This window comes from Orycteropus afer, unplaced genomic scaffold (genome assembly GCF_000298275.1).
Source record: "Orycteropus afer afer isolate SDZICR_OR568_19922 unplaced genomic scaffold, OryAfe1.0 scaffold00099, whole genome shotgun sequence".
Taxonomy (NCBI): domain Eukaryota; kingdom Metazoa; phylum Chordata; class Mammalia; order Tubulidentata; family Orycteropodidae; genus Orycteropus; species Orycteropus afer.
The window spans coordinates 3,458,200-3,466,859 of NW_006921686.1; positions in this window are offsets into that span (position 1 = coordinate 3,458,200).

An 8,660-nucleotide genomic window follows, 5' to 3' on the forward strand; every position below is an offset into this window, starting at 1 on the left:
CCAGGGTTGAGGGGCTTTCACCCAGCCCCTAGAGCCTGGCACTTTGAACTTGGACTTAAAGCCTCCAAATTGTAAGAATAAACTCCTGTTTGTTAAGGCCGTCCCATTGGTGGTATATTCTTGTCAAAGTGGCACTAGGGAACCAGGACAGCACCTTAGTCCTCAAGGTGACATGTTTAGCTTTTAACACTTTAAAGAAATCTTTGGCAGCAGATTTGCCCAATGCACTACGTCATTTGTTTTCTTGACTGCTGCTTCCATGGGTGTTGATTGTGGATCCAAGTAAAATGAAATGCTTGATGACTTTCATCTTTTCTCCTTTCAACACGATGTTGCTTATTGATGCAGTTGTGAAGATTTTTACTTTCCTTATGTTGATGTGTAACCCATACTGAAGGCTGTAGTCTTTTAACTCTATCAGGAAGTACTTCAAGTCCTCTTCAAGGTTGTGCCATCTGCATATCACAAGTTTTTCAGAAACCACCAATACCAACTTGGTATCAGTCCTGACCTGCAGACATGCACAGTGAGACAAATGGGAACAAAGTTGCCTGGAACTACCATCTTCCCCTCTGTCTAAGTCCCCATCAGCTGGTGATAGGAAGTCGATATGATTCAGCTGGTGTGCAAGTGCACTGCATTAAAAATAGACTGTCCCTTTAAACTAAGGCGAAGGGAGCCTCAGCCAATCCCCAGCTAATTCACGGCCAAATTCCTGAAATTTTTATGAATATGTAAAAGCCCCTTTCCTGAACTTTACAAAAACTGTATGTCAACCTCCACTCGAGGAAGCAGATTTGGGCACTGGCCCCTGTCTCCTTGCATTGCCACTTTGCCATAAATCATTTGTTCTCTTAATCGCTTGGTGTGTAAACTAATTTGGCCTGAGCGCGCACTGAGCCGGGGCCCATGTTCAGTCCACCTTCATGAGCAGTGGTCTCCCCAACACATGAGATCCGCCTTTGACTAGAACCATCTCGGTCCTGCATCACAGAGCTCTGGTTCCCACGAAGACAAACCTGCCTCCAGGGAATGTTCTGGTTCCCTAGTGCCGCTCTGACAAGAATATACCACAAATGGGGCGGCCTTAACAAACAGGAGTTTATTCTTACAGTTTGGAGGCTTTAAGCCCAAGTTCAAAGTCTGAGGTTCTAGGGGCTGGGTGAAGGCCCCTCAGCCTCTGCCTCCTGCTCCCGGCCCACTGGAGCTAGAGGTGTTTCTTCACTCAGACAGCTGCTGGCTGCTGAGGCTGCCAAGCCCAAGGTTGACAAGTAAAAAGGCACAGTCCCGATGTTACCCAACCACACGGCAGGCCATTCACTTAATTCCATTGTAAGTCCCAAGGTCGGCAGAGCATGACAGGCTGCTGAGCAATGACACTGCTACATGCAGGGTCCAAGCGTGCCATAGGCTAGAGACCATTCCCAAGGCTTCTCCTTATAGACAGGAAGCAGACCACATCCCAAAGGCAGCTACTCAGCTGCTTGTGGTAGATCCCACCATGGAGTTGATTGCCAGTCTCATCATGGGGAATAACTACCACCAGCTGCCCAGACACTCAACCAGGCCCAGCCAACTTGACCCACAAACATGACCACTATAGGGAATGATGACCCAGAATGGGCAAAATGAGGATGTGGGACTCTGAGGTGACTGGGCGTGGGAGTTTAGCAGTGGTACGTGCAAAGATTTTTTTTTTTTTTTTTTTTGACACTTTGAGAAGGACCTAAGGTAGGTTTGAACTCAGGGCTGCCTGACCAGAAAGCTGTTGAGTCAGGGTCTCTTAATCTCCAGGGAGCCCTGAGCGGTGGCCCCTGCCTTCCCTGGAACAGCCTCTGAGCCTCTACAGCCCTGTCCTGATTTCCCTCCATATTCTCACTCCCAGGGCTTGACTCAGCCAGGTCAAGAGACCAGACACCCAGCCAGGGAGGCAGCCAGGCTCCTGACTGCTCGGAGCCACCACCTTCACCTGCCCCAGGAACGGGCTTCTCTCTCGCGCTGGCTGGTGCCCAGGCCCGGCCTCACCCTCTCTTTGGCAGAGACAACTGATTTTTAGTGCCTGGTCCAATGCCAGCCTTGCCAGGAAATGCCTGGAACCAAGAACATGAGAGCTGAACACCTTTATGCAGATAAGACAGGGCAGCTGAAATCAGTAGCTCTTTGGGAAGGAGGCAAGCCCATGCCCCAAGCTTCTCCATTGTGAGTTTACAAACTGTTTGGCTACAGCTGATTGGAAGAAAGAGAAATGGCATCATTCTATGGCTCACACATAGTCAGGAAAGAAAATGCCAAATTTTTCTAAGATTCTGTGCAGTGCCCATGATCCCGTTTTCCAGTCTGTTCTGTTTCAATTTGAATCTATCATTTATGCCCAACTCCAGTGGTGTCAGTTGGTGGACCTGCTGGAGTTCACAGACTGGTGAATACCATTGTTACCTTGCAGTAGAGAGAGGTGAGGAGCTCTGGTGGCGTAGTGCCTAAGGCACTTGACTGCCAACCAAAAGGCTGGCTGTTCAAACCCAGCAGCCACTCCTTGGAAGGAAGGTTGGGCAATCTACTTCCGTGGTGATACTGCCTGGGAAACCCAAGGAGGGGTCTCTATGAGTCAAGTCAAGTCAATGGCAGTGACTTTGGTTTGGGCTTTGCTTCTGTGAAGGTAGGAGCTCTGGTGGTGCAGTGCCTAAGGCACTTGACTGCCAACCAAAAGGCTGGCTGTTCAAACCCAGCAGCCACTCCTTGGAAGGAAGGTTGGGCAATCTACTTCCGTGGTGATACTGCCTGGGAAACCCAAGGAGGGGTCTCTATGAGTCAAGTCAAGTCAATGGCAGTGACTTTGGTTTGGGCTTTGCTTCTGTGAAGGTAGGAGCTCTGGTGGTGCAGTGCCTAAGGCACTTGACTGCTCACCAGAAGGCTGGCGGTTCAAATCCACTGGCCACTCCTCGGAAGGAAGGTTGGGCATTCCTACTTCCATAGTGATACTGCCTCGGAAACCCAAGGAGGGGTCGCTATGAGTGGGGGCCGACTCCACGGCACATAACAACAACAACAACAACAAAGAGACGGGAGGCCAGAAAGACACCGGGCTGGGAGAAGAGCTTGCTGCCCCCTAATGGGAGAAAGTGGAACTCAGGATCCCAGCACTTGCTGGGTTATTTCTGCTCTAACAGCCTCCCCCTGGTCTCCTGCTCCAGTCTCAAGACACACACTTGTGAATTGGAAGTAGTCATAAGAGCTGTGTCATCAGAACTAATTGCAGGAGGATAATGACCAGGATGAACCCAAATTGACCCCCACGAGGTGGAGGTCAGACATACCCCCCTGCCAACCTTTTCACCAATCCTGACACCAGCTGTCCCTCCCACAGAAACCTCTACTTCTCTTCTGCGTTTGATAATCCACTGCAGTGGCCGTACAGAACTCACAGACTGTACTTACGTTAAGCGGTTATTTTTAGAGAAATAAATCTGGCAGATAGCTAAACTGGAAGAGCTTGTGTTCATGCCAAAGAAAGTTGATCCAAAATAGTGTGGAAATTTTCTAACTATATCATTAATATCATACATAAGTAAGTTTTGCTGAAGATGATTCAAAAACAATTGCGGCAATACATTGACAGGGGCCTGCCAGAAATTCAAGCTGGATTCAGAAGAGGACGTGGGATGAGAGATATCATTGCTGATGCCAGATGGGTCTTGGCTGAAAGCAAAGAACACCAGAAAGATGTTTACTTGTGTTTCATTGACTATGTAAAGGCATTCTACTGTGTGGGTCGTTATAAATCATGGGTAGCCACTGCAAAGAAAAAGAATTCCAGAACACTTACTTGTGCTCATGAGGAACCTGTACATAGATCAAAAGGGAGTGGTTCAAACGGAGCAAGGGGATATTGCCTGGTTTAAAATCAAGAATGGCATGCAGCAGGGTTGTATCCTTTCCCCATACTTATTCAATCTGTATGCTGAGCAAATAATCCAAGAAGCTGGACTGTATGAAGAGGAATGCGTCATCAAGATCAGAGGGAGACTGATTAACAACCTATAATATGGAGATGACACAACCTTGCTTGCTGAAAGTAAAGAAGACTTGAAGCACTTACTGATGAAGATTAGTGACTACAGCCTTCAGTATGGTTATACCCCAACATAAAGAAAATAAAAATCTTCACAACTGGACCAATAAGTAACATCGTGTTAAATGGAGAAAAGATTCAAGTTGTCCAGGATTTTCATTTTACTTTGATCCACAGTCAACACCCACGGAAGCAGCAGTCAAGAAATCAAACGACATATTGCGTTGGGCAAATGTGCTGCAAAAGACCTCTTTACAGTGTTTGTTGTTGTTGTTACGTGCCATTGAGTCAGACGTGGCTCACAGCGACCCCTCCTTGGGTTTTCGAGGCAGTATCACTACGGAAGTAGATTGCCCCATCTTCCTTCCGAGCGTTTAAGAGCAAAGATTTCATTTTGAAGAATAAAATGGGGCTGACTCAAGGCGTGGTCTTTTCAATAGCCTCGTATGCATGTGAGAGCTGGACAATGAATAAGGAAGATGGGAGAAGAATTGATGCATTTGGACTGTGGTGTTGGTGAAGATTGTTGAATGTACCATAGAGTGCTAAGGAGCTCTGGTGGCATAGTGCCTAAGGCATTTGACTGCTAACCAGAAGGCTAGTGGTTCAAACCCACCAGCCACTCCTCGGAAGGAAGACTGGGAAATCTACTTCCGTAGAGATACCAGCTCAGAAACCCAAGGAGGGGTCGCTATGAATTGGAATTGACTCAATGGCAGTGAGTTGTTTTTTGGTTTTACAGAGCACTAGGAGAATGAATGAATCTGTCTTGGAGGAAGTTCAGGCAGATGGTTCTTTAGAAGCAAGAATAGCCAGACTTCATCTCTCATACTTCGGTCAGGTTGTCAGAAGGGACCAGTCCCTGGAGAAAGGTATCATGCTTGGTAAAGTAGAGGGTCAAAGGAAAAGGGGAAGGCCCTCAATGTGCTATGATGGACTCAAGCATAGCATGGACTGTGAGGGTGCCGCAGGACCAGGTGGTGTTTCCCCCTGTGGTACATAGGCTCTGTATGAGTTGGTGGGAGCTCTGGTGGTGCAGTGCCTAAGGCACTTGACTGCTAACCAGAAGGCTGGCGGTTCACACCCACCAGCCACTCCTCAGAAGGAGGGTTGGGCAATCTATATCAGTAGTGATACCACCTCAGAAACTCAAAGAAGGGTCGCTATGAGTTGGGTCTAACTCGACAGCACATAACAACAACAACATGAGTCGGAACCAATTCCACAGAACCTAACAACAACGAGATACAACTCAGGATCAGAATCAGAAACATGTAGGCAAAGTCTCCCTTTTTCTGTGCAGGACAACACTCTCAGCATCTCTTGCTGTGCAGGTCTCCTCTCAGCCCCCATCTCCAGAAAAAACCTCTTCTCAGTCCCCTGAAGTCAGGCTCCTCTCAGCCCCCTGAGGACAGGCTCCTTTTGGCCTTGTCATGTGTCACCAGTGACTCTGTCGCTGGCCCCTTCTGTCACCATCTTCAGTGTTACAGTCCTTTGAGGAGGCGCCTGCCTCCTTTCTCTCTGCTTCTCTTCTCTTGCCTTTTCTCCTTTCTGCTTCTTCCTACTTCCTGTCTTCCTGCTTCTTCCTGTCTCTGAAACCTCTGTGGGATTGGCTGCTTACATCTACAAACCACGAACTGACCAATCCCCTCTCAGTAGGCCATGGACACTTCATTTGCATAGGCAGCTACACACCCTTTATTTGCATGTTCTATAGTCACTCATTTGCATAGTCTATTGACCAATTCCTCAAAGTACATACCAACCACAGGGCAGGCTGTAGGCCAGGGCCAGGCAAAAAAGTGTCTAACTGTTCTTGTTTACAGCTTACCCAGGAAATATCAATCAACCTGGACAAAAGTCACAATCCTTCTGAAACAAGGCAAAAGGTCACTTAAAGGAACTCATTTCACCACACCCCTTGTCTGCACCCCCGCCAACCTGCTTCCAGGGAATGTTCAATGGATGTTCAATGTCATTTAATGGAATGACACTTGGGTGACCTTCTGACATGACTATGAGCACACCTGTCATCTGTTCAGGACCTGGCTCTGCTGTCCGACCTCCAGGATGGGTCAGACAGCCCCCTTTGGGGCGCCCACAGCTCCTGGGCATCCCCGTCAGCCCTGGTGTCTAAACACAGGCCTATGTCCCCATGGCTGGGCCACAGTTCTGCCCACCTGTGTCTCCTGGTACAGGTGGGTTCACAGGGGACCTCCGTGGTCCAAAAGTTGATAGGTCAACTGGGTGTGGTTAGCTCCATTTGACAGGGAAGGAAACTGAGGCTCAGACAGGCAAAGTCTCCTCCTCAGAGTCCCCCAACTATTAGGTGGCAGGATCTGGCTCTATGCGGTGTGTCGGAGTCAGGCTCTCAGTCAACCCTGGGCCCAGGAAGGCAGTTCAGTCCTGGGTCCTGGGTATCTCTGCTCTGCCTTCAGGATCACCTACCTGCAGGGAGTGGGGCCAGAACACAGGAGAGGCCACAGGAACGCCTGACGATGTCTACACGTGGTGCGAAGGCAGGAACGGAGACCGGCAGTGGGAGCCCAGAGGAGTTTGGTGAAGGGCATCTGGAAACTCATGGACTCTCTAGCGGGTGGAGAACCTGGAGTGTGGTCACCAGTGACACCCCCACATGACCCTGCAGTCCTGGCCTGGGGACGCCCCTCTGCCCCCACCCGAGGAGACCACAGTGCCCTCACCATGGACACCTGTCTCCCAGACCCAGGATATTTTCTGACTCCTCCACTCCCGCTGGGTCTGGACACTGCCTTGGGTGCCATGCTTGCGGGAGTGGGCACACTGTGCTCCTGTGTTACTGGGTCCTCGACCCTGAGTCAGGGCTGTAGTGCATGCCTCTCATGGGAGAGCCTGGGTCACGTGCTTGGAATCCAGGCAGAAGGGCATCTGGGAGAGTGAGTGCTGGGGGCTCCTTGGGGAGACAGAGACACAATGATCAGGAGCCTGATCATGTGCCAGCCTCACCATCCTTGCTCTACTTGAGCCCATCATTGCAGCCACTGTGTCAATCCATCTTGTTGAAGGCCTTCTCCTTTTTTGCTGACCCACTGTCTTACCAAGTATGATATCCTTCTCCAGGGACTGGTCCCTCTAACAACACGACCAAAGTAGGTCTGAAGAAGTCTGGTCATTCTGGCTTACATACAACCCCTAGTTATGAACCAACGCTTGCAAAGCTTATTATAGTAAAAATTCGAGATACATAATGGTTTATAATAACAAGCAGGAGCTCCTTCATGACATGTGTTACTATATTACTGTATTAATATGTTAGTAATATTTACTTGAATTCACAATCAACACTCATGGAAACAACAGTCAAGAAATCAGATGTCAGACAAAACTAAGCTCACTGCCATCAAGTCGGATCCAACTCATAGCGACCCCTCCTTGGGTTTCTGAGGTGGTATCACTATGGAAGTAGATTGCCCAGCCTTCTTTCCGAGGAGTGGCTGGTGGGTTTGAACCGCCAGCCTTCTGGTTAGCAGTCAAATGCTTTAGGTACTATGCCACCAGAGCTCCCAGATATCATATAGGACCAGGCAAATCTGCTGCAAAAGACCTCTTTAAAGTGCTCAAGAACAAAAATGTCTCCTTGAGGACTAAGGTGTGCCTAACCCAAACCATAGCATTTGACTAACCAGAAGGTTAGTGGTTCAAACCCAACAGCCACTCCTCGGAAGGAAGGTTGGGCAATCTACTTCTGTAGTGATACAGCCTCGGAAACCCAAGGAGTGGTCGCTATGAGTCAAGTCAAGTCAATGGCAGTGACTTTGGTTTGGGCTTTGCTTCCAGTGGGTGTGGTTTGGGCTTTGCTCCCATCAAGACTGACAGCCTTGGAGACCCTGTGGTGCAGTTCCACTCTGTCCTCTAGGGGCGCTGTGGGTCAGAATCCGCTCCAGGCACTGGGTTTGGTTTGGGCTTTGCTTCTGTGAAGGTAGGAGCTCTGGTGGTGCGGTGCCTAAGACATTTGACTGCTAACCTGAAGGCTGGCGGTTCAAACCCACCAGCCACTCCTCGGAAGGAAGGTTGGCCAATCTACTTCCACAGTGATACTGCCTCGGAAACCCAAGGAGGGGTCGCTATGAGTCGGATCCAACTCAAGCGCAGTGAGTTGCGTTTGCATTGTTGTGTTGCATGTGAAAGCTGGACAGTGAATAAGGAAGACTGAAGAAGAGTTGATGTTTTTGAGTTGTGGTGTTGGTGAAGGATAGTGAAAGTACCATGGACTGCCAGAAGAACCAACAGATCTGTCCTGGCAGAAGTGCAGCTGGAGTGCTCTTTGGAAACGAGAATGATCAGACTTCATCTGACCTACTTTGGTCGTGTTGTTAGAGGGACCAGTCCCTGGAGAAAGATATCATACTTTGTGTGTTAGGCTGGGTTCTCTAGAGAAACAAAACCAGTAAAGCTTATATAGAGAGAGAAAGAGAAATTTTATCTTAGGAAAATGGCTCACACACTTACAGAAGCTGGCAACTCCCAAGTCAAGCTGGAGACTTTTCCTGACTCTCTCAGCTGCAAGGGTTGACGAGCTCAAGGTTGGCAGGCAGTATACTGGCTGTTGACT